This window comes from Falco biarmicus, chromosome 18 (assembly GCF_023638135.1).
Source record: "Falco biarmicus isolate bFalBia1 chromosome 18, bFalBia1.pri, whole genome shotgun sequence".
Taxonomy (NCBI): domain Eukaryota; kingdom Metazoa; phylum Chordata; class Aves; order Falconiformes; family Falconidae; genus Falco; species Falco biarmicus.
Genome location: NC_079305.1, coordinates 2,043,453 through 2,069,569, shown reverse-complemented (window position 1 = coordinate 2,069,569; position 26,117 = coordinate 2,043,453). Strand labels below are relative to the sequence as shown.

At 43.3% G+C, this 26,117-nt stretch overlaps 1 protein-coding gene across 1 annotated transcript in view; it reads left to right on the top strand.

Moving 5' to 3' along the window:
* The window catches only part of LRRTM4 (leucine rich repeat transmembrane neuronal 4), a 223,863-nt gene that overhangs the window by 57,133 nt on the left and 140,613 nt on the right, over positions 1 to 26,117 (top strand).

Genomic DNA, 26,117 nt, shown 5'->3' with positions numbered 1-26,117 from the left:
CATTTGGCTTGGACTGAGCACAGTCTTTCTCATCTCTGCCAGTAAATCAAAGAGCTTTTGACAATAATTGCGCAGTATTGTGTGTGGAATAAAATAAGTACATTTTTTGCAGTTTTAGTTGTTTATGAAAAAGCTGTTGTAAAGAAAAGGCTTGATTTGGATACCACAGCAGATAAAAAACGCTAGAAGTGAACACATTGTCTTTACTTTGGGCTGCAGAACAGGGCTGAGTAGTAACGTGACTTTACTTGTATCGGAACAGTATCCAACCGAGAACGCGTGAATAGGATCCGCAGGACTCAAAACCAACAGGGGGAAGACAGAGGAGCCCGTTATTGTGCCCATTTGGTAGGTTAAGAAGAGAGGAACACAGATGAAGAGGGTCACACCGACTGGCCTGTGGCCCCAGCCCATCCTCGTCCTTTCCTCTTACACTCCGGCACAGGGTCTCCTACAGAACAAAGCGCAAAACCTGCCTGCGATGGCAACATCGGTCCCCGAATGACCTCTTTGCTAGAAATTCTTGTTTCCATCGCAGTACAGCAAATAATTCAGCTGACTGAACTGTTCCACGTATTATAACAACTGCAATAATTTGCTTCGCCCAGAAATTCTGACTTTTAATCAGCCTGCTTTAATGTTAGGAATAGCCCAAGAACGCTGTCGGCCAGGGCTGTGTTCTGAGCGCTCAGTGGGGCTTCATTCAGCCGAGGCGTTTCCTAAGGACTGGTGAGCGTTGTCTCCCTTGTCCTAGCAATGCACCCACTAAGCTCCAGCCCTGCCCACAGTCATGGACTTTGCTGTGGTGGGTCCACAAAACCTTTTTCTCTAGGCCAGCAGGGGCGGAGGGGGAGGGTGTTGTGACCCCCACTCTTCTCTGTGCCATTAAATCATGCACAATTTCCAGGTGCCGTTCAGAGAGCCCAGGAGCCCTGGTTTTGTAGTCACAAGGACTCTTCACTACACACTTTGCTATGATTTGGAGATATGTACAATTCTGGCGTGCAAGTTTTAACCCCTAATCCTTACTTTCTAGGCTTGATGTGTAATTGAGTCCCTTGCAGACTATCCTCATCTGGGTAATACTGCTCCATATGAAAAGCTTGCCTTAAAATAATGAGGGAGTTTAAAATAAAACTGTTTTTGTCCTTCAGAGTGCTGGTGCTCTGTAATGGATGTTTCATGCTTGCTGGCAGACAGGTAACGTGTCAAACATTTCAGGTAGCTGTGCTGCTGCAGCTCGTTGCCTCCTGGTATCCTGCACGCTGTTAAACCAGGCACAAAGCCCCGGGCTGAAGGTGCTGAGCGGTGGCAATCACATGGAGCTGGTTTTGCTGGTCCTGCTTGAGGTTGCCTGGCTTCCTCCACCTCCACCAACCAGCCAGAAAGCAGGTGCTGCACAGGATGGGCTTGCAGCTCCTGGTATTCCCATCCTCTTCTTTATTGCTATTTTTCAAACATAGCATCAGGTTCTCACTAGAATTTTCATGGAAACGTATCTCCGAGAAAATCACAGGCTTGGGTTTTGATCACTATTCAAGACAGACTAAGCCATTTTGAACAGCCGCCAGTATTTAAACTGGTTTTTTGGCATTTACCTTTTATTTAATAAGAGCGGACAGGAGGTTTAGAGTTGACAGAAAATTTACAGCCAAGACAAATGCCGACGCACTGGCTCATTTTGTGGTGTCTGACTGTTTCAGGTAGATCCTGTGTGCATGCTTTTAGTTCTTGGCCAGGAGGCTCAACTGACAGCCCCGAGAACAGCAGCTGCTCTGCCCTTCAGCCCCAGCAGCTCTCAGCCGTGAGAGCTGAGCTTTCATCTGCCGTCAGCCTCCCTGTTTGGAGTGCTGGTTGGTACTAATCCTGAGGTGGCTACTTAATTAGGAAGAGTGGGCGAGGTAGCCCTTCTCCTATCGCTTTTCCAAGCCGACTTCAAACGCAACGCTGGGAAGGCAACAGGTCGCTGTTGTGTTCAACCTCTTTGCAGCCCGCAGGCGGCGACCTGCGGAGGAACCACTCGGAATTCCCGGAGCCGGCGCTTTCCCCACCGCCGCCTCCCTGCCCCTGTGCTCCTGCCTGCCCGGCAGCACGGCCCTGCAGCCGCTCGCCATCGCTTGGCTTCCCTGTGCTCCGTCTTGTCCTTCGCTCCCTTCCGCGTGTAGATGAAGTCCGAGCCGGCTTGCGGTCTGCAGCAGCCACTCTTCCTGAGACCCGTGTCACTTGGACCTGTCTTGCATTTCTGCCGGGTAAGTGGTGCCTGCCAACCTCGCAACACATTTTTTATTTTTTATTTTGAAGTTCTGCTCTGAGCCCGTGAAAAACCAGCATTACAGTTCCGCTGAATCCTAAGGGCTGCCAAAACTGTGTCACACAGTGCCTCGCTCTGTCCTCTGTATTTGTATTAATTTGCACTGAGGCTAATTGACTATGAAGACTCGATCCTCGCAAAGCACTGAGGACTCTTCTCTCATTTCTAAAAATGCTTCTGTATAAAGTTCATCAGTACTAAGGCAAACATGTTCTGAGGGCCAGTCCCACCGTGGTGTCCATTAATTCCTCTGGGGAAATGAAATCATGGAAAATTACCCCAAATCTGGCCATTTCCCTGTCAAGATGGCAGAGACCATTTCAAGATGGCAGAGACCATTCCTTGCCTTTTTTTTTCTTCCCCCTTCCCCCCTGCCCCTTTTATTATTTGTGTGTGTGTGTGTGTGTGTGTGTGTTCCCTGTAGTAATACAGAAAAAACTGCTTCACAGAACTAAATTTCAAAATATATCACCTAGGCCATAGATAGATTCTAATAAGAACATAAGTCAGAGCATTTATGTTGCTGGTGTTAGAGGGAGACAGAGCTACCTACCCATCTTGGGTACTGTTAAAATAGTTTAATACCTGCTGGAAGAAGTACCGATATTACTATGATAAGAAATACAAGAACCTGTATAAACGATAAGCACTTAAGCATGGGAGTATTCTCACCAACGCTATGCCTGATTTGAGAAGGTTTACGTTAGAAAATGCAATCATGGTGAGCATATCGCTTTAAAACAGACCATAAAAAGAACAGCAAGTTTTCCTTCTTCTAATAAATGGTGAATCTGAAGGCAATTACTGCAAAATGTAAAGTTTTCCTTGAAATACTGGACTGGAAGAGCAGCTTGCGTTTCACTCTGGCGGTGGTCGGGACGTGTCGTCGGGAGCGGGTCCCGTACGGAAGGAAGCAGATGCCTGACCTCATCGGAGGCGTCGGGAGGGGGACTGGAAGAGGAACAAATTTCCACAGCTCAGTGTACCTAGGCTGCACATTCATCATTAGTTTTGTCTGTGGCAGAACAGGATGTTTCCAGAATAATGAAGCACCGTAATACATACCGCGCAATAAAATGCAGGTCTTGTCCGTGGCAGTGCTCTAAGCCATCTCTTGGGGGGGAAGGGGGGTGTCTTGAATTGAGTCGGGGGTGGGAAGGCCTTCCTAGGGCTGTGTAAAAGCAAACCCGTCCTTCCCTACATAACGAAAACAAGTGCTGCTTGCAACTGGTTTATCTGCAGATTTCAAAGCACTCGATCAGAATAATTATTAGTGATGGTTAGTCTCAGAACACGTCGCAGAGAGGATGTAGAGATTTTTCCTGTTTTATGAAGAACAGTCCAAGGTATAGAAAGGTTATGGCCAAAATTTGATTGCTACCCTCTTACAACTACAAACACCACCAGAATACTTACGGAGTTGGCCTCTGCTTATGGCACTTAAGGAAATGACTGGATATAATTATTGTGGGTTTGGGGGGGGGGGGGGGGGGAAGGGTTACTTTTTGGAGCTTTTTTCAAAATCTAACCATGTAATGCAGGTACTTAAATAGGGACCTTTAGTCGGTTTTGCACGTTGGATATATGAAAATATGGTTCTTTAGGTTGCCAAGAAGCTGTCCTGGATCATTTCAAACCTGACAAAACCAGAACTTCTGAAAACCGCATTATCGCTGTTCCAAGTCAGACCAAACAGACCTGGCACAAACACTGATGTTACCGGTTTGCTGAATAGCCAATTAATCATCCGGTAAAGTGCTGAGTTCTACCCTTGGGATAAGCGTGTGAAGGGAAGGGATGAACACGATGGAGATCAGCCCACGGGGTTTCGTGCGTTTATACCACGGCTGAGGTTGTCTCTTTACGTCTTTGTACATCTGTGGCATGGCAGTGTCTTCAGGCACGGCGGTAGCGATGTGGCTGGTCTGATTGCTAACTTAATTCCAAAGGCTACTGGAAAATGACTGTATTTGGAAAGCCTAATGGAAAGTTTGTTGTGAGCTTCTTGGAAAGTCGGGGAGGAGACACAAGTTGAACAGATTTACTGACTGGAAATCTTTGATAGTGCCCTTGCTAAATCCCTCATTAAAAATACCTACCTTTTGTCATTCATACCTGTACTGCTTCAGTGTTCCTGTGTTCTTACATTGTTTGTTGTATTCAGTGCTGGCTTTTACGGGTCTGATCCAAGACCCTGAACTCATGGTCCAAGAGCTTGAAGTCAGTCCTCTCCTGGATTCATTTGGGCAAGAATTTACTCCAGGTAACGCTGAGCACTGAAGTGAGGCACCTTGATATCGCTTCTGTAAATACGCTCTGTCGTCGGGAGAGATACCCACACATCTAGTGGAAATACAGATTTGTGGCAACCGCTGAACTGTTCTCTGGAGATAAGGAGCTTGGAGTAACACACTCCTGATGCACGTGCCTTGAGTTCTTCAAACTCGCTCAGCACGCAACTGGTCACATCCAGACTCAAGTTTTGTTGATTATATTCATTAGTTTGCAGGGGCTCTGGGTCAAGACTGCTGTATATGTGGTAATACACTGATAATTTGTATTCATCGTAATTCTGGTAATAAAAATGTAGTAATTAAAATACCTAAACCAAAACAAAGTTCTTGAGACGCAAATGAATAATCAACATCAGCTTATCAACTGCAATGCTGGTTGCATAAAATCCGCTAGAAAAAATAACAGCCAAATGTACGCCGAAGCTAGCAGTAAGCTGCTCACTTATTATAGAACCATTAGTCATTTCATCACACCTCCAACCTTTCTTTTTTGTTCTTTTAATTTCTTCTGCATAGACTTATTTTTAGAGGAACTTGCTGCACTTGGATTCATGCACAGCAACACAGCCTAAAATATCCTTTGAATTAATTCTATTTTTTTTTTCCTTCTACATCAAAACAACTAAAATTATACTGCATGGCATATCCCAAGCATTACTTCTACCCACCCTCTGCTTTTTTATGTATGAAGAAAAATATATGCAGTCAATGTGCAGTGGCTTGACTGGGCTAATTCTAGTTAATGGTGTTGAAAAATACTTTGTAGCTCTCATTTATACTGTGCTTTCAAGTTTGAGAATAATTCCTCTGGATGGACTGAAGACGTGAGGAGGATCTGAAGCAGATTAGTTCTCTGAAAAGAGCCTGAAGTCTGCAACGGGCAGGATCTCTCCTGGTGGCCCCAGCAGTCGGGCAGGTGGGCTGGGCAGATCTCTGCCTACCGGCACCTGCGGGGTTTTGGGGGACCTCAGAGTATTCTTCGCTTGTGCGGTTCTTTGGGAACACTCTGGAGTTCTGTAAAGTTGAAATATGTTATTAGATGTGATGCGAAATCAGTTATTAGTCACGCAAATTATGGTTAAATTCTAGCCTGTGAAACTTAAAGAGCACAAGCAGCAGGAAAAGATTAGCAGCATATGGTTTTCACCAGCCGAAATATTAATTGATACAGCTCTTAATATTAATTTAGATTACAGTGGCGTTGCGTTTACAAGCGGTATGAGTTCAGTCTCTTGAGCACTGTGCAAATATGAAGGGACAGTTTGTTTTTTCTGAAGTAATTTGTATGCTGAAAACACTTTATGCTCCCAACGTGGTAACAAGAAAACAAAGTACTTAACCTCGAACGTTTCTGGAAGAATATCTTTAGAAGAGACGCTATTTGTCCTGGGAGCATTTTTCTGTATCATCTCACTTTTGCACTTACATATAAAACTATAACAAATCTTTTGTGCATTGTTTTTCTAGCTATGGCTGCAACATAAATCATATGCTTTGAGGCAGTCGCGTGCACCATGTAGCAACAGCAGGATTCTCGGATGTTGAAAAGCATCCGGATAGTTACCAAATGGGGATTACTGGTTATCCATCACCTTTGACATCACCCAAGTTCCTGCAGTCTGTAGTATGTCTCTGTTTGTGCGTAATAGGCTAAAACTGCTCAGATCACAGGCTCACTTTTAGAAGTTGTCCAGGTAAACTTACAGCCTGATCTGAGGAAATTCCTTGTTGCCTCTTCACATGCACCTTCCTCGCCCCAGTTCTGTGCAGTGATTTATTCTTCAGCACGCTCCATCATGCCGTATTAGAGTTTTTCCCGTGTCTTTGGTTTTGCACGTTCATTCAGTAACACCCTGCTATCCATCGTTTCTTTGTCTCAGAATTTAATCATTGATCATTTCATACCTCGCGTGGCTAACTGCCATTATCCTGGTTTTCCATCCTTCACTGTGGATGGATTGGATTGCCCTTGATAAGCAGCACGTGTTTGAGGGCGGTGATGACGACAAGGCAGGTGGCGGCAGGAGCAGCTGCACTGGAAGGTTTGCTGGGCGCTCAGACCTGCCTGAGAATAGTTGGGCAAGATCACTAGGGCATCCCGAGATTTGATCTCATGAAGAGATCTGCTGATCAAAATCTGAGGTCGGTAAGCAGTCACCTTTTGATTTTCATGTTAAGAAGTAACCAGCAGCTGCAGCTGCCTACAAACTAAGTTTGAAAAGCCAGCATCTCCTCCACCTCCCCTGTGTTTCTTGGACGTGCAGTTGGCAGTTGACAATTCTGATGAACTTCCTTCTGCCGTTCCCTCCTCCACGTCATGTGTACCATCCCCATGTATTTACACCGAGTATTTATGTCCCCACGTGCATCCACTCTCAAGTAATTAATTCCTGTAGGAAAAATGACTTGGGTATCCATCTCACTGCCGATCGCTGCCCTTTCCAAGAGCCCATCCTTGAAGGTGTGCAGCGTGCACTTGCACAAGCGTACACCCATTTCTGCCTTAGTTTATCCCAAATGGCTGCTCACAAAGAGTTTTGCAAATATTGACAGCCCTGGGCGCAGGGGGGTGATGAGGATTCACTTTCAAGAGTGAATGCCTTTCCTTTGGCAACACAGCAGCCTAGGCCGGTGGTCCGAGGCAGGATTCGTGCGCCCCGTTTCCTTCTGCCCTTGGTTTTCCCCCTTAGGGTGCTCGGGGTGGGTTCTGTGTGTCTCTGTATTAGGATGCCTGCGGTGGTTTTCTTAACAGAGCTGCTCTGGTGTTACGTGGTGTCTGTCACTTGCATGTGTTTGCTCAAGAGAAGTCGATTTATATCCGTTGTTTATCTCTTTATCTTCCTTTTTCAGCTACGTAATAACTCTAACGGGGACTGTAAAGTGCAATCAATTAACACCTGTGCAAACAGGAGACACGCAAATGGGGAGATACTCCGGAGGGGCTGCTGGTGGGTGCTTTTCATTTCCTACCGGGCTGTCTCGGCGCTGTAAGATTCTGTATGAACGTGGAATGCTGTGCCAGGCTTTGGTCCCAGTTTGTAATATTAAAAGTAGGTCACTGTCGTAGAAGCCAAAGACTAATTTGAAAAGGTTTTGGTTGTGGAACGAAGCGAACGGGCTCACCACGGTATTTATGAAAGCGCTGGAGCAGCGTCTTTGCCCACCTGCCGCCGCGATCTCCCGGTGCCGCTGCCGGCACCGAGTTACATCTGCAGCAAACTACAGCCAAGCGATAAAACCCGGGACCCCAAGTCAAGCCAGTTTGCTCACGTTCAGTGTAAAACAAGTCAGGGCCGATTTGCTGCAGCTGGTAGCTCAGCCTCACCTACTGAAGTGACTTAGTGAATTGCATGACTGCCTGGTTAGTGGGGCATGACCATACCTTTGGCACTGATCAGTTCTCCCGACTGCAAGTCCTGCTCCCTGCTCCCAGGAAGGGCTGGGAAAGGCCCATAAATCCCAAAGGGCGCTAGCAGCCTGTCCGTGCCCGCGGCTGGGAGGCAGGAGCCCTGTCCCACCGCGTGCTTCGCTGCCAACCGAAAAAACGCGTGCCGCAAAACACAGCTCGTTAATAATTCGCCGGACTGCTGTCTCTAGAGTTGGTTCACGGATGGACTTTTCTTTCCTCCCGTGTCCCAGACGTTTCCTGCGTGCTCATTATTCCGGGAGGGGAAGAAATCTGAACTGGTCCGAAGTGCCGCACGTGCTGCGGAATCTCTCTAAAGGCAGCGACGGGTTTTCCTTTCGCCACGCGCACCCGCCTCTGGCTTGCAGGTAAATGGTGAGAGGGAGAGCGCACCCCGGCCTCTAAACCCATTTAACTCTGCGTATAGAAAGAGGAGAGGGCAGCTGTCAATACCAGCTCTGGGTGCTAAGGAATGGTGTGGAGAAGGGGGCAGAGCCGTCTATCTGTGCTCTTTCTCTGGCGCGATTGAGGCGTGAACTAGACAGCTCCCGGGCTCCGGTTCCATCCCTGTTTGCCAGAATTAGGCTGGAAAACAATTTACTTCTCGCATAAGCTAACCAAGAAGAATTACACAAAGTGGTCAGTGGGAGAAAGTGCTTCTGAATTTCTCGGCTGTTCCCGACATGGTACATCTGGCACATAGTACCTTTTTTTTTCCTCTCCACTAACTCCCAGAGGCACAGCCTGGTTCTCCAAGGAAGCAGGGTACGGGTTTATTGACAGTTATGACAGATGCAGTGTTTCCTGGAATCCGTGGTAAATGCAATCAGCAGTGACTTGAGGATGTGCGCTGTGTATCATCTTTTTTTGATGCTGCATCACCAGGAAGTCCTGGTGAATGTATGACTGGAATTCGAGAATCCAAGGTTTCATGTGTGTCTCTGCCACTGGTCCGCTGACCTTGGGTGAGTAATTGTATTTCTTCAGTTATCTGTTTCCCCACTTGTAAAGTGGGGATAATAATAATGATTTTCACCGTGAAGTGCTTGAGACCTGCTAATGCAGACTGTCTGACAGTAGATGCGTTGTCCTTACGACTCAGAGCCGGAAAAAACCCTCTCACCCATCTCATCAAGGGCAGCGTGGGGGTTACTTTGCAGCAGGCAGAGCGCAAGCATAGCGGCAGCTGAACTTTAAGAAAAGAGACATTTCGTCGCCCCACATGTCAGATGACTGCAGATGCAGGTGGTCAATTAGCTAGATGTGCCAGGGATCAGGAAATCAGACAGATCTGAGGACCCGATAAGATATAATTGCGGTGCAGAGGAAAAAGAGCACACAATTAGAAGTGGATTCTCAAATTAAAGCACAGCATGTGATGTGAAATCCTGTTCATACTCTAAAAGAATATCATATGCCAGTGGGCTATAGCATGTGTTCCTTTTTTTCCCCTTCTTTCCTAAACCCTGCTGCTTGGTAACGGCAGTATTTTTGGGACTGATTCTTTTGCTAATTGCTAACCAGAAATAGCACCTAAGTTTGGCAGAGCTTTCAGGAGAAGAAGAATGAAGGCTTTTTGGGGGAGAAAATTCAGATATGCATAAAACTTGCATAAAAACGTGGTTTATTCGTCTCTCTGAAAATTCATCGCTCAGGCATATGCAGAATGAATATGATTATGACAAGTGGGAGAAGGTCCAAAAAAACTGGACTGCTTTATAGAGGCTGAAGTCCCAGCTTCAGCCCTAAAAACAAAAGCGTACCCGGTGCCAGGGCCTCTGCGTGAGCTCATGGCCTTCCTACCGCCGACGTGTCTCATACCTAATGTGCTTGCAAGCTCACAAGGCCGGTTTGCTCACCTGCTGAGGAGGAACACGATGATGTTATGTAGAGTGATGGAGAATGAAATGAGGGAGCAAAAAGAGGATGGAAGTCTTGGAATCTCTCCCCTTCTTAAAAAGCGCCATGCAGTGGGACTTGTGATAAATCAGACTGAAGACTGCTTGGCCCGTACAAGCGTCCTCATTCTGTCCTCCACAACGGGTGACTCAGAGAAAGGAAATCTGGGATTTGTGTCGCTTCTGGATCTGCCAGGGTGCTGCAGGTCCATCAGCTTTTACTCGAATTTGGGATGCTCCTCGCCTCTGAGCCCTGGCTCGCAGCGCGTCACGTTTTGTGATGAAATAATGAAAGCTGGGGAGCGGAGGCCCCTGTATAAATGGCTGGCCTGCATCTGTTTCTTTCTGTTTGTGCGTGGAAAAACAAAAGCAATAACTATTTAGGGAACCAAATTATAGATGTTTTGTTGGTACTGGTCAGCATTTACTCATGTGAGTAGCCTCATTGCCTTCGGTAGTTACATGAGCCGAATTGTTAAGCTTTTCATGCTTGTGTCCCTCTCGGATGATGCAGATCGTCGGTGTCCAGCCAGGCCACGAGAAGGCAGGGCAGGGCGGCTGCGGAGTTACTACTACGAGTGGCAAAGCTGGACACAGTGGAACCTGTTGTTCAGAAGTTAGTAGAAATGGATGTGATTAAATATACAGGCTGTGAGGCTTTTATCTGAGCCCATCACTCAGTAGGGAATGCTATAATTATTTTGTACTGTAGGGTGATATAATATATATCCATTTTTATTTTTTCTGAGTCACATATTTTTTATGGCAACTGCAGAAAAAGAAACCAGATAATGTACATAAAGGGGAAGCTGGAAATGAACCAGCTTTGAGCTGTAGCATCTGAAGATCTACATTTAAAGTAAAAGAAAAAGTAGGGAAGAAAAAGAATAAATGGAGTTAATTTATATAAAATTATGTTCAAGAACAAATCAAAAGACCACAGAACTTTCTTCTCCAAGGGTCTCCTAATTAACCTCAAATCAGGCAGCATGATTGATTTCTGCAAACTTTTGTCATGTTAATCTTTTTTAAAAGTTTTTTGGTTGGTTCCCCCCCCCCCCCCCCCCCATTTCTGCATGGGTTATACTAGTATGTCTCTTAGTTTTACTTACCTGTTGGCAGCTGTTATAATGGGGCGAATCCACCTCGACAGACGCTGCATTATTTCAGGCTGCTTTGAGTGTTAAAATTTTCTCATTCATCTGTTGTTGTTGCTATTAGTTGGATGCTTTAACGCTCTGACCAGAGAATGAGAACCTCTGGAAGGTGTTAAATTGTCTCATTCATCTGTTGTTGTTGTTGTTGTTGTTATTAGTTGGACGCTTTTAATCTCCAGCCAGAAATGAGAACTCCTGGAAGTTTATCCTGTACACAAATGAAGAAGGTCCCTGTTTGTGAGGATTTGGAATTGCAGCCAGACAGGAAATGCTTTTTCTTATTTTTTTTCTCCTTTCCCCAAGAAAAATTATGACAAAAGAGGGGAAGATATTTCTGATGTCTACCCTTTTTTCCCACCCTGCATTTAAACTCCTAATCCTAGAAAAAACAAACAAACAAACAAACAAACAAAAAGCTTTATAAGGCAAAGGGAAAAAAAACAACAAAACCAAATCCTGATACATTTTTCTGGTATAAAGCAAAGGTAATTGTGTTTGCTTCTTTTTTTTTAGTGAACTCCTTTCACCGTCACCAAATTTGGTGAGATCTTGATGAAAATTCTGTTAAATTTTTGTGGGGTTTTTGTTTGGTTTTTTGTAAGCTAGAGCTGTTTGGAGAAAAGAAAGACACAAGTTTAAGTTGTACTGTCTGATCCTTGCTGTTAAAATCCTTGAAAACAGAGGCCCTGAAATGCTGTAGGGAACGTCCATAGCAGCGGCCTTGCGGTGGCGACCTGTGCAAATGGGGAAATCATCATTCTGCTCTTTGCTACCACCGCTGGGCTTTTTCTTGAGTTTGCTGGGAAGATGCTGAGTCTCAGGGGAGTGTGACCTCCCGGCTGTGACCTCTCTGAGGGCTTCAGGGGCATGGGAGGAGCTCTCCTTCCGAACGCTGGGTACAACCTGCCAGCTGGAAAATGAAGCTGGAGGGGGATTAACTTGAAGCTGGAGAGGGAGAACTGTGCAGAGAAAGCAAGGGTAGAAAGGGTAATAGGCACGTGTTCTGGTCAGACCAACTGGAGGTGACCTGCCTGTTGTCAGCCAAAAAGGCCACCACCATTCCACGTAACGCGCCAAACGCTTGGCTTCCAAGACGACAGTTGGAGACCTGGCCAGAAGCATAGCGCCATGTTTGCAAAGGAGGTGCCACTGCTTGCTAAGTGAAAGCCATAAAGAGATCCTTAGTAAAACCGATTAAAAGATTTGAATGTGAATTGCATCTTCTCTGTCTTCCAGGTCAGTAGAAGTATGAGAAAAAAGCGCCTGTATTCAGATGTATATGCAGGCAGCTGGAGTGAAATGATTGGATGATTTATGGGTTTTAATGAAAAGCTTTTACAATTTGTATTAATTAACTTTTTTTTTTTAATATACCTAGGAAGGTAAAAAGCCTAATCAAACAAACCAACAAACAATAGTGAGGGGGATGGATCCTGAGTGTGCATCAATTATTTGGGAGAGAATATGCAAAATTAACTTAGAGGTCCTTGTGCTCTTTTCCACATATTCCTATATCCCAGCTCTCTGCCCGTAGGCGTGTATATGAAAGGCATGTGTGTACGTACAGTGTGCGTACGCATAATTAGCAACACCTTTCCTCACAAGTCTCCCAAGGGCATTAGGGCTCTGTCGGTATGTCGGAGGTCTTTAATTGCGTGTGCTTTGTAGAAGGAGAAATGTATTTCTCCGTTCCAGCTTCACATTGCCTTCTGCCCCAAGCCAGTTTCGAGCTCAGCGGGAGCTGGGGTGCCGGTTCCGTACGATGCCGCGCGAGAGCGTGTTCACCCAGCTGGGCTAGAAGCGATGCCGGGACTCCCCGCTGGCCCTGTCACTAGGTCCGATGGGGATGCAGCGGCGAGCTGCATTTGAAGCATGTGGTCTGTGTAGAGACAAAATACCCGGGAGTGTTTCTCGGTTTATGGCCGTGTCCTCAGCTGCAGCATCTCCCATGGTGATCCTGAAGGGAAACCAAACTGCAAGACCAAATGGAAACCACTGTGTGCCCCCAAAAGGTTCTCTGTGTGGAGAACCTGGTCTTAGGAGACGAAAGGAATGAAACGTTTGTGATACTGTTAGAACTTAGGGAAACAGAGCATAACCAAGTGTCACTAAGATTATGGGCAAAAAAACTATGGAAGTCTTCAGGAGATGGTGTCTACGGAGCTCATTTTTGAAAGACGAGAGCCTAGAGACGGGAAGGAGTCAGGTCATCAGGTCCTCTCTCCAGGGGGCCAACAGCTGGATTCTTAACCACACAAACAAGTGCTGCACATGAATTCTACAACGGATAATGGTAAGATTGTTTTCTATACACGTTCTCTGCGCTGCGCTGACTGTTACTGGTTTGATTGAAAACCTCGCGCTGTACATTAGCTTTTGAAACTCTTGTGGCTTTTTGGCAGATCAGGTTTCCCTCCATTCATCTGAGTTTTAATGTTCTCATTGTCCAGCACATGAGTTATTTGTAATTATGAGTACAACTAGGATGAGAAATCCTTGAACCCAATTCTTGCTTATAGAAAACCCCCTCGATATTTCTGTGGTTTGTGAAAGGGCCATCACGTGGATAGCGCATTAAGAGTGTCCATTTTAGGGAGCGTTGGAGCTAGGTTATATACTTGTCCATCTTTTAAGCTTGACTCTTAAGTAGAATTTTTCTTTAAAGATTGGCTATAATTGAAAGCCTTGTTATATTTGTATACAATAAATCATTTTCTCCCCAAAGGCAACTGCCTCTCAAAGTACTGTTGATATTCTGATAACCTTGACTCAGCGTGGTCGCATCGACGTGCACGCCAGACTCCTTCTGTGGAGCACGTTCTGCGTTCGTACAGGAGAGAAAGGGATGTTTTGTTGGGTCAGGGCAGGGATTCAACGCAGGGTTCAGGCACTCAATGCAGGGGACCGCAGTGCCTAAGACGTACTTTACAAATGTGTTTGGAAGCCTGACTGCTCAGTGCTGTTGAACATGCTGAAATATTCAGATCACTTGCCTGATGGAATTCCTAAAAGTACCTGAGTATCCAAACTGTGTAATGCAGTTCTTACAAATTCTTACAAATCAGAATAGACGTAGGGGGTGACGCGCTACACGTGCCACCTGAAGGCTGAACAGAGCCCATCGTTTCTGGATCTCCTTCCCTGAAGCTCTGGCTGGAGATCAGGCCGCGCAGTATGTTTAGTTAAAATTCTAGAGCATTCCGTGTTACTGTCTACTGGATAGCAGGGGGTAAATGCTGTATGTTATGCTCAGCTGCTGCTGAGGGCTGTGCATAAGGGATGCAATTGTTTATGGAAAATTTGCCCCTTTTAATGAGGACACACTCTTAATGAGGCAGTGTTTTGGAGAAGGGTTCATTAGTCATTTACTATTCTTGTCACAGCTCAGAGTTAAGCTGGAATGGCTGGCCTGTCATTAATGCACGCTGTTGTGCCTCCATGTTAGAACATCTTGGGGTACACGGTGACACGGGGCAAATAGGTGTATTGGCTGGGAAGAGAAAACGAGACCTAACTTCGCATTGCTGTGGGTATTTTGCACAGCAAATTAATCTGCGGCTGGAATGCAGGTAGTCAGAGATGCATTCGTCTTGCTATTGCAAGAGAGGATTCTCTTGTGCTCTTGGTCTAGATTGGACGAACATGCAGGGGTCTCTGGGTATCCACCCCAGTTCCTGACTTCAGAGCAAATGGGGAAAATCTCTTTGTAGGAGTCGTGCAGACTGGTTTGAATCTAGCTGGCATGGAGGACAATAGTAGGGAATTCAAAGGGACAGGATTTGGAGCATAAACTGGTGATCTGAGCATCTACCCACAGAATTATTGTGCTTCCGTATCCTGCAATTGTGTGTGAGGATAAGTGCAGTGAAGGCTGTGACGTGTTCAGTTACCATGGTAATGGAGGCTATATAAGTAAATTAGAAAGGTCCATTGGAGATTGAAAACATGGAAGAAATAGGCTGTTGCTGATGGAAAACACTATCTGTGTACAGCAACTCCCAGCTTATTGTTTGGAAAGGCTCTGGTATGTTATTCATTTTTTATTACTGTTATGGTGGCACTCAAAGGTAGCATCTGATCATAAGCCCACCGTGGTAGAAGCTGTACAGACAGGGATCAAAGAGATGGCCCTGGCCCAAAAAGCTCATAATGGACGTATTTTGTATCTCTGCACAAATACCTCCTTGACTCAAATTATTCTGACTGCTTACCATGCCCGTCCAATATGACTATGAACAAGCACATTTACAGAGAAAAAAAAAAAAGCCAAGGATAAACCCCTGGCTACCTCAGATACATTTGGAAACAAATCACGGAGGATTTTCTCGTTGCATTTCTAGCAGGTCCCGTAAGGGAGGGGGACGAGGTGTTACAGTCGGGGGAGCCCACTATGTTCTCAGTGTCCCCGTGTTCCGAGGCAGGTAGTGCGGAAGATAATTACGGCGACAGGGGACACAGTGAAGGATGACAACCTTAACAGAGAGGCTTCTACCCAAACAGAGAACGACAGGCTTGGAAAGAGAAGGACCATTCAGCTCCTCTGATCTGATTCATGATTTAAGGTGCCCCACTGAGCTAAGGCCGCCCAGGTTGGCCTGGTGTGGCAGATGCAGCAGATCTTACCATAGTTCCCACTAAAGGAAATAAATTGCTGGGGACTGATCTTTTCTATTTACGTAGTAGCTTGCTGGCATGACCTGTAACATCACCGGGGCTTTCTAGGATTTGAAAATCATGTCTTCGTTCGCTTGCTTTGGGAGCTGGCAGGGCAGGGCAGGCATTCCAGAAAAACTCGTCTTTTGCTTCGCTAAATTTTATTAAAAACAAAACCCAATACCCTCTAGAATTTAGTCTGTTGACGTAAGGTGGTGTTATAAATCAGCCAACTCCCACTGAAAAGGAAAGTACCAGAGTGTTTTCAGAAACCCTGAGCGTTTTGTAGGCATCCTGCAGTGTTCATCACTTTCATAACAACTTTATAATTTTTGTAGCCCTTTGTTAATTTGGCTTTTTTAAAGTGCAGTTTCCAGATTTGTCGTTACTTTAAAAGATACCTTGATACCCGATAATGAAAATACTTTTTCATCTTGAAAGTGTTTTAATGAAAGAACCTATGACTTAGTGTTTCACTGAAAGCAATACTGTGTTCACTGATGTTGCAACGGAATAGCAACCTCCGCAGCCATGAAATAGGTTTCTATTAAGATAGCTGCATTGTATAGATTGGTGAAATGAGAAAGCTCAACTAGCGAAGAGCTGATTTGAGATGCAAAATTAGAAGCTATTTTCTGGTTCACAGTTTGTGATTGTATCACTCCAGCTGATGTCATCCCACATGGGATGGCTTAAAGATTACCATGTGAATGGGGTTGTGCCTCTGTTCGTGCATCTATAAGGAAAAATGCTTTCTCTGCCTCCGATATAAAGGTGTTTCTGTGGAGACCCGCGTTCCTTTTGACTTCTTTTTTGTCTGTCTCACAGAAGTAGAAGTTGTCCCGGAAGAGAATTAAATGGCACCAATTTATTGTTGAGAATATCTTATCTTCTAGGAGGGCACTGACGATTTCGGCTGAAAACCACTAAATCGGCAACCTGAGAACAGAGTAGATGAAATAGTTGCTAGAAATCTGTTTTCTTAACAAATCAATGACCTGAATGTTTAATTAAATGGTTATATGTTGTTTCTGTTGCTTTGAGATGTTTTATATTCAAATCCGTTGGATAAAGCAAACATTTTTGAACTGAAATGAGAATACTAACCTAGCAGTTGAAATGAAGACTTAACTTGCATGCTTTTATCAATGGAAATATAAACAGTACCTATTACCTGTCATTTGCATTGCGGTACTTCAGTGGGTGTTAATTGTTGTGGACTCTACAGGCCTGTACGAAATGGTATTCCGTGTAGTGGGAAGCTTACGTAGCTTAGTAATGAAAGCAGACTTCCAGTCTGGGAACAGAGGGGCAACGGAGGGAGAGGTGCGTTTCCCAGATCGCAAAGATGATTAGCGCTAAAGAGAGCAGACATTTGAAATTTCAGTCTAGTGACCTATGGACTGGGCACACTGCCTCAGAAGTGCAAGGTATTTTACAAAACCTAGTGCTGGCGTGGCCTTAAAGTAAGTTTACTGCAGCGACAGAAAAATCTTAACACATTTGTGGCCTTGCATAAACCGCTTTCCCTTTCTTTCTCTCTCAATCTAATATCGTTGCAGTCATGATACTGTTACTGACAGAAGCTCTCCAGAAAGTCTGGTTTAGCAGGTGGTATGTGCTGGTGCACACAGGAACGCAGAGCTGAAAGGAGCAGTGGGGTCTTACAACCCCATCCCCCGTAATCATAAATGAGCATACAACGGAATGATTCACGGGACCATCTGCTCCTTCCCTAGGAGCCTGAACCATAGGTATAGGTCTTATTAAACCAGTTTATTGTTGTAATAAGATTACAAGTTTGATAAATGCAGTAACATCAATAACGTCAACGTAACGTAACATGATTATGAGCTCAGGTTGCAATGTCAGCCTTGAAAGCAGCAGCTCTTTCGGGGAGTTGTGTGACTGTATGCAAGAACAGACGCTGTCCGCACCTCGCTCGTCCAAGCCATGCCAGTGGGCTTTCAGAGTTGTGACCTGTGCGCTGTGCCTACCGTAGCTTGTTATAGCTCCGTTAAATGCAAACACCTGCAACTGCCCTTGCTTCGGAAATCACTGTCCTTTGCCAAATAATTTAACACAACAGCACACATTGTAAATAAGGTGGGCCATACTAATTGCATTTCCAGCGGTTTTACAAAATGTTGTAGGGGTGACAAAGATCATAGAGTAATTGCCACAGTAATCTCTCTCCTCTGTGTTAGGTCACTGAGGGAAATCTTAAATTTACTCTTCACTGCAGTCAAATATTGGAACCTATCTGGCATCCCCCAGCCATCTGGTGTGCTATAAATCTAGCCAACAACATGGTTCTCCATCATGAAACTCTAATTATTATTCAAACCTCTATGATGAGGTCTAAACAAATAGCTTCAAACAGGTACAAATCTCAAGGGAAGGTTAAGCACAGTATCAAAAGAACACTGGGTCCGATTCTTGGAAAGATAAACAGAACAAAGATATTTTACCCAGCCATAATTTAATCTTCCTTGATTGCTGATGGATTCCATGGACATCACTAAAAATCTGACATGTTCACAGCACCTTTGCCTCTCATCAGTCATTTTAATTTGCACATTCATATATTTAAAATATGTTGTCAAGGTGACTCTATATATTTTTTTTCTTTTCCTCTTCACAAATTAGAAGGATGGGAGGACTGAAATTCAGAAAGTTCTAAACAGATTGGGATTATTTTTTATTTTTTTCTTTAAGTCATAGTAGAGAAACGTTGTTTGTATAAAAATGAAGTGCTTTAAGGTTGCGGTTTTTGCTGGCAGAAAGAGGAAAAAAGCTTTTTTTTGGGGGGTGAAGATCTTCTGCAATGTATTAGTGTCATATAATCAGCTTCTCCAAGGCGACATGGATATAATAATACTCATAGGACCTTTCTTCTAGGGAGTTCAAATGCTTTTCACACAGAAAGTTTTTAAGTCTTATGAAATAAAAAGATTTCTTCTGGGACTCTTGGGCTGGTCGGTATTGGCTAAGGGAAGTTTTCCAGACAGTTCTTTAAGGTTATGCGAACTTTTAGGCATGTACTGAAGGCCAATAGAAGTCAGTGGGCTTTTTGTGGAAGTGTGTAACTGACAGCTTCCCTGTGGTGGGATTTTAATAGAATTTGATGTAGGGAATCCTATTTTGGATGGTCAGCCTGAGAAACAGGGCTGAAAATAATGTTTCAGGTCATCCGGCTGTGGCAGTGACTACCGCAATAACCGCTGCTGCCTGTATCAACCTGGAAAAGATGACACGGTATTACTGGATCTTATTATGGGAGTTCAGGAGAGACTTCCATAGCCAGCACTGAATCGTACCTCCTCCTGCAATGGAGCAGTAGCTCTTTAACAGGGCAGAGAAACAGCACGGGACACTTCAAGATGAAACTGCAGCATGAACTTGGGCAAGAAAGTCTCCTTTGATCAGGATTTCAGTTTAACACTTCAACTAGAGATGTCCTAACCAAAATACAGAGCTACTAGAAAGTCAGCTCCAGGGAAGAAACTTCCATAAAAATAGTAAAAATGCTAATTTGGGGAGCAAAATAATGTCTGTGTCTTGAGTGAGGATGATGACATTCAAATAAACAGTCACTTCATCAACAGTGTTTTAGTGGTGCAAGTCAAGCCAGATCTAGGGACTGAAGCTTAGTGCGTAACAGAAAACAACAATTTTCTGAAGCCATGCTTCTGATTACGGTTGCAGCCGCGGCTGTAACATGTGAGGTGTCAGCAGACAGCATTAAAAATGTAGCAATGTTTTTGCATTTTGTAGGACTTTCATAACTTGTAGCATATGGCTTCCTCGGGCAACTCATATTAGCTCCTGACTGGAATATTGTAGCTCAGGGAGGCTGGAAAGTAATTTTCATTATTTTCTGACTGATGTTTCCCTGCTAGATATATACCCTTTTTGCTCAGGTGATACAGTTGTGGAAAATTGCAGCCAGACAGAATTGGTATGAAATGCAAATATCTATGTAACATTCAAAATTGTAGTGTTTGAGTACCTTATAGATGATAGGAAAATAATAACACATTTTACAGAGAAAGTAATTCGATTTGCTCTGAGAATATGTGTCTGACTGGACTAGGAATTGAACACAACAGAGACCTGAGCTAAGACTTGCCAAACTTGGTTCGTATCTTCAGCTCATCAGTAGGATGAGCGAGCCTGATAAGCTCATTGCAATGCCTCCATTTCCCCGTTTGTAAATGGTAATAATGTTACAGAGTTCCTTTGTACAGCACTTGGAGACAGACAAGGCTGATTGAATTGTAAAAAATGTCATTATTACTGTTTATTTTCTGAGTTACAAGCGAGCGCTTCAGTTACCCGCCTGCACTCTTCTTCCTGACACGGCTTAGAGAAAGGAGTTACAATTTTAATTCCAACAAAATTCCAGATGTAAATATCACAAGGTCTGTAGTATTTGCGTCTACTTACTAAAAGAGCAAGATAAATAAAAATTAGATTAATAAGTTTTGACATTGAAAAGGAAACCTTGTCTTCACTTGCCAGCTCTGTATGATACATCTGTAATGCTGGGAGGAGGTGGCTGGCCCAGCGCGCTGCCAGGTGCTGGTGGGAAGCTCTGAAGTGTATGTAGATCAGCAGGTGGGTTTACTGCATGAAATGGGTTCTTTCCTTTGTTTCTCTTGTTTCTCAGACGTATTTCTGAAGCTTTGAGATTCTGAAATCCCTGCAGCCAGACAGGCTTTCAAGTTCTGACTCAAACTAGAGAAGAATTTGGTGGAAGATGTGGGATTTCACCTTCTTGCATCTCCTAAGACTCCATTTCCAAATTGCTTTGCCAGAGGCTCTTTAATTTTTACAAGTTCAGTTCAGTATATTTTTTTCTTTTTTTTCTTCTTTTTCTGACTCTTTTTTTTTTTTTTTTTTTTTTTTTTTTTTTTAATTGGGCCAGGATAGAGAAAATGGAAATGGTGTGTCAGTTAGGTTCAGGGCGCTCCAGCTCGAGTACGCCCTCCTGTTTTCCAGCACTGTCTCTTTAACAGAGATCTTGCACACCCAGTTCAAAGGATTGTTAACTATACAGTTCCTTGTTCCATGATGCAAAGTTGTGTTTTAAAATACCGTTTCACTGTAAGATGTGCACTGGGTCAGGAAATGGGAGCGATCTCTTATGTTGCTTAGAACTCAAAGCTCTGATCTAAGTTTGCGCAAGCAAGTCTGCCTCCCGCTCTTGTGAACACTTAACTCCAGCTCAGCTAATGAGAAACGAGGGCATCTCTCCCTGCTGTAAAAGGGAAAACAAAGAATTGGGATTATAGTCTTTGGCCGTGATTCAGGAAGACATTTCTGATTATGCTTGCCTTAGAGCTTCAGTAAACGTGCTCATAAGTATTCATGCGCAACAAAGCCTGTGAGAATTTGAAGTAGTCATGGTGGGCAACTTTGATCATCTTCAAACCATAATTTTTTTTTTTTCCATGCTTCAATAGACATGAGAAGCCACACCAGAATTTTTCTTTAAAGAAACAAACTGTAGAATCAAGAAAGTCTGGACTAGTTTTAGAGTAGCAGACAGATGTTCTAAAACTCTAGAGTACAGCTTTACCAAGCTCATGATCACTGTGGTGTTACAATAATGATATTTTCACTACTGCCTTTATCTACTTTAGGGTAATGCATGAATGAAGTTGAGTAAATCAGAGGGTTTCTTCAATCTTTTAGGTCTACAGGGCCACTCTGTAGTTCTTCAGTTATTTATACTTCACCTGTGCACTACCAATAGTAGCAGTTTAATCTTGATCAGGTGTGGGTACAGGATCCCATTTCTTTCAAGCTAGAGAAAAAGATAATGAACTTATTCCAGCCTTGCCAGTTGATGGATACTGTTGGCTGTGAAAATACAGGCAGTACCTGATCTGGCTTAAATTTGGAGCGGCATGGATGGGAAAGACAAAACCAGTATCCGATCTAGAATAAAGCATATAAGACCAGGATGGTTAAAACATCAGGTTTTTTGTAATCGAATTATACTCACAAGACTGAGTTCCTACCAAATCATTGCTTTGCATCGTGTGGCCACTGTGATATTCATCTGCTTCTAGAAGCCCTAAAGCTAGATCTGCTGTATCATTGAACTGTGGCCTCAATGTCAGCCCTTTTTATTTCTCTACCAAACCACAGATTATCTCCTGCAGGTCCTGTAAGACTATTTATGCTGCCTGAGAGAAAACACAGGAGTTTAGCCGTCTGGAAGGGAAGGAGAAGATATCTGAGACACAGAAGTTTTAGAATGGTAAAAAGAATCCAGGAAAATAATGAATGAGATTCAAACTGCAGCGTTGCAGCCATTATATCAACTTCTTACAAGCAGCCTCTCTTTTGTTTGTTCAAACTGGTAATAGCTCCAGTTTCATAAGAGATCATTCACCACATTCAGATCAGCACTTGTAATAACAGAAATATAGATTTAAAATGTAGTGTTTGAACTTTGCTTCTACCAAGCATTGAGCTTACCCACTTTTTTTTATCACCCCTTTCAGATTAAAGGCTGACCCCTGCTGTACCCTGAGAAGTTGTAGGTGCAACCTTCCAAAATTTAGTTTTAATTTGCTTATTATTTGTTATTTCTGTGACAGGAACATCCAGTGGTTGTAAACAGATTTTGGAAACGTGTTGTATGCTGGGCAGACAAAATATGTATGCTTTCAGGAGTTAAAAATAATAAAAAAAATTTACAAATACCAGCACTAAGGAATGTAATATAAGAAAAGTGGGAGCTTTGTACCCAGCTCTGCTGCTGATCTGTCGTATATGCTTGGAAAAAGCCCTTCACGAATGCATTCATATGATTCTTTATAAATTACAAACTCTCTGGAGAAAAAATTCTGCTTTACTAAAAATCTGCAAAGTAGCTGTCATGATACATGGGCTTTTGCTCCTTAGATATTAGTATTATTTATAAATAATAAATCAAAATTGTATTTTCTACAGTTTGCTTTTGTTTCAATGAATGTTCCTTTTCCTCCTTGTATTACAAGAACAAGGAAATAGTAGTATCTGATTTATATGGCTTCTGTGTAATGATACATCTGACAGTTCTCTCCAGCAGTCATATGCAGAGCCTTGGTTTCCCAACACTGTAAATGAATAATGCCATTCTTTATTAATTATTCCTTAAAATGCAGATGATTTTCAAGATGCCTCATTGGCTTCGGGTATTATATTCCTGTGCTGTTTTTTCCATTGAAGTTTTAACAGTGTTGATCGTGCCGGGGATATATGACAGCCTTGTGAAACTCGCTGGGAAGGAGAAAAATGGTAAGAGGTGTGTTAACGGAGCTCTGAAAGCCAGCACAAAAGTGTTGTGAAAGAAAGTGCCTTGACTAATAAGTGCTGTGTGGATTGATCAGACAGGATTTTTAGGTCCCTGGCTCCTTGCGCGACCTTGAATAAATAATCTGGTGTGTTCATGTCTCAGTACTTGTGTCTCTCAAGCAAGTGTAAACAGAAGTCAGAACGGGAGTGACAGTTTAATTACTGCTAGTAAAACGCATGGTACTATTGCAGGGAAAGGTGCTGAAGAAACACAAAATGCTCAGTATGTTCCATCAGTGAGAGGTTGAAAGTAGTTCTGAAGTGTCCTCCACGGTGGCTTGGGAGAGACGGTGACTGAGACCTTTAGTGGCCGCAGTCACTGATCCATAGGTGACTTCCGAGGTGTGTGGCACGAGAGGGTGGTTCGTGTATTCTCTGGGCCGGAGCTGAACCCATGAAGCTGTGGAAGTTTTCGGTGACTGTCACAAAGGTTCACAAAGCAATACAGGAAAGCTCAGAGTCTTGAGAATCTTCCTTAACTGATTCCCAGAACACTCACATTTTTAGGCCAAGTCCCCACGAGGTCACTGCTAAAACCCAATCGTTGTGATGAAGTACAAACCAGGGGATTTGGGGGGGGGGGGGCGGCGCAGTTTACAGTCAACAAAGAAGTGCTGTTTGGAATAGTAATTTATTAAGATAAATTATTTCTGGAAAAAAACCCTATATTTAAGTAGTCTCACCACACACAGAACATTTTTCCCTCCCTGAGCTGTACCTACATGTCTCTTTTTTTCACCCTATGAATGCTCTAGTGCATTAATAGATTTAGTTGCTAAGTAATACATGGAAAATAAGCAAAGCAAGACAATAATTACCACGATGAAGAGGCAGTAAGAAACCTGAGTACTGAATAACAAACAAAGTAAGTATTCAACATTGAATTTAAATGTTCTGCTTCAAATTCTAGGTTACTTGAGACTTAGCTAAGACATTGGGTTTGTATCTGGAGCTTCCCCTGTCACTGGTGGTATGGAGCCACCTATGCCCTTGGATGGTTGTCTCTGTAGTCTGGAATTTGACTGGGAGTTTATATTGTGTGTGTGTTTGAAACCTGGTAGAGAGACAGCTATGAGAATAATGGTACAGTCTCTAAAATTTACTCTTCTTTTTTAATGTTGTCAGAAGGCATGTCTGTATATGAAATTTACAACTCAAGGTTTCCCTTGACGATTTACAAAGTACAAACAAGATGTTTTACCACTGAGAGTAGCTTACAGAGGCCTAGGGACACATTGAGGGAAATCTGAATTAAGGGAACAAGAATTAAATCATGTCCTGACATCATTTATGAACTGCCAGCAAGGTGGACATTAATGTTTCCGAGCTGAGTACTCATTCACAACCAGTAGATGGAGCTTTTAGTAATAGAGTTTCTAGGGGTTCCTTGATCATGAAGAATTTTTAAAGCGCATTTTTAGTAGACAAAAGCATATTAAGTATATACAGTTATAGAAAATAATATTTATATGACTGGCATCTTTATTCGTTTACGCTGAGTCCATCTTATTTTGAGAAGAAAATCAGGCACTCCCATGCAGACGTGCTGGTAGAAATACTCAAAAGCGTTTGCACACAGGGAGTTCAAAGGAGCTGAGCTTTGCTGTGAGCTACTAAGCCAGAGATTGTAACAATGGTCAGATTTTCAGAGCATTCAGATACTTTGAAATATTGCCTTGTAAATAAGCAATCAGAATTTAAAAACTGCTCAGCATTCAACTCCTTGTAGAAAAAACAAACACTGTGATTACGTTTTATTGCTTTGTTTAGATATGGAAACAGGAACTGATTACTTTTAAAACTGTGCCTATAGTTTTGTATTTTGAAGTCTTTACTGTGAAGTAGCATATGAAAAGGAAGTTTACACTAAGTTAAATTTCTTACCAGTATAATTTTGTCAGCATCATTAGGTTGGTAAAACCAAGCCATTGCTTCTATGAGGAAGAACTACTTTTTTTAGACAGAGCATGTGATCTGGCATGGAAGATTGAATTATTTCAGTAGTTCAGTTTCCGTACAGCATCTGATGTCCAAACATTTCTAGCAGTGATCATATTCTGCTTTGCCATGCTTTTTGTGATTGCTGAACTTAATAGGTTGCTTCCTGACAGAGAAACATTCTCATGATTACCCTGTCATCTTCTACATAAGGAAATGCCAAAGACTACAAGTACATACTGCAGTGGAAAGATTTTAAAGCCCATGCAGATTTTTTTTTTTTTTTTTTGGCTAATTTCATTTAATATTTTCTCTGGGTGGTGGCAAGTGTTGTAGGTTCTGGAAACTTTCTGTTTAAAACAAAACAAAAATGCCCATAACAAAACCAGCTTGAAACTCAATGACCTCGAAATACAAGGTCTGACCTCCTTTTCTCATGGGATGATCTATTCTCCATCGTGTTGGAGCTATGAAGACGCTTCCCCATTGCTCTGCTTATATAATTGCTTTTTGGTTGAATGAACAGCGAATTCTGCAGCTTATAGTGCTTTATAGATAGGAATTATGTGATCCAGTGCATGTAATTTTTCTGGATTAAATTGTATCAGCTAGTTTTCTCGTTGGGGATTTGACAGATGTGGGTAGTGTGACTAGCTAAATGCTGAAGGATACCACTGTTTCTGCTGTGCATCCTTCTGAAGGGGGCTACCTTCTTACAGGTGAATGCTAACGATGTACCTCTGGATTTTACGCTCTACTTTTTTTAGGCTGTAGTAGAGATTATTCAGTTCCAGTCATGGCAGAAGTTCCCAGCGGGAATTGTTTCAGCGGAGGCCAGTGCCGATTTTGGCACCGATTCAGAAGGTTAGTGTTCGGCTCCGGTGGCTCGGATGTCTGCTGTAGAGGTCAGAGGTGTTGCCTTCACAACCAGCGCTCTGTGCTAGAACTAGCAGTTGATTTTAAGGAGTAATGAGCAGATCTGGGAAATACTGGTTCCCTTTTATGAATACAAAAGTCCATGCATGCTCTGGTGTAGGGAACTGCAAGAGGAGAGGAGAATAGTAAGAAAAAGATGCAGTGTTGTGGAGTCTTGAATGGGAACATGCA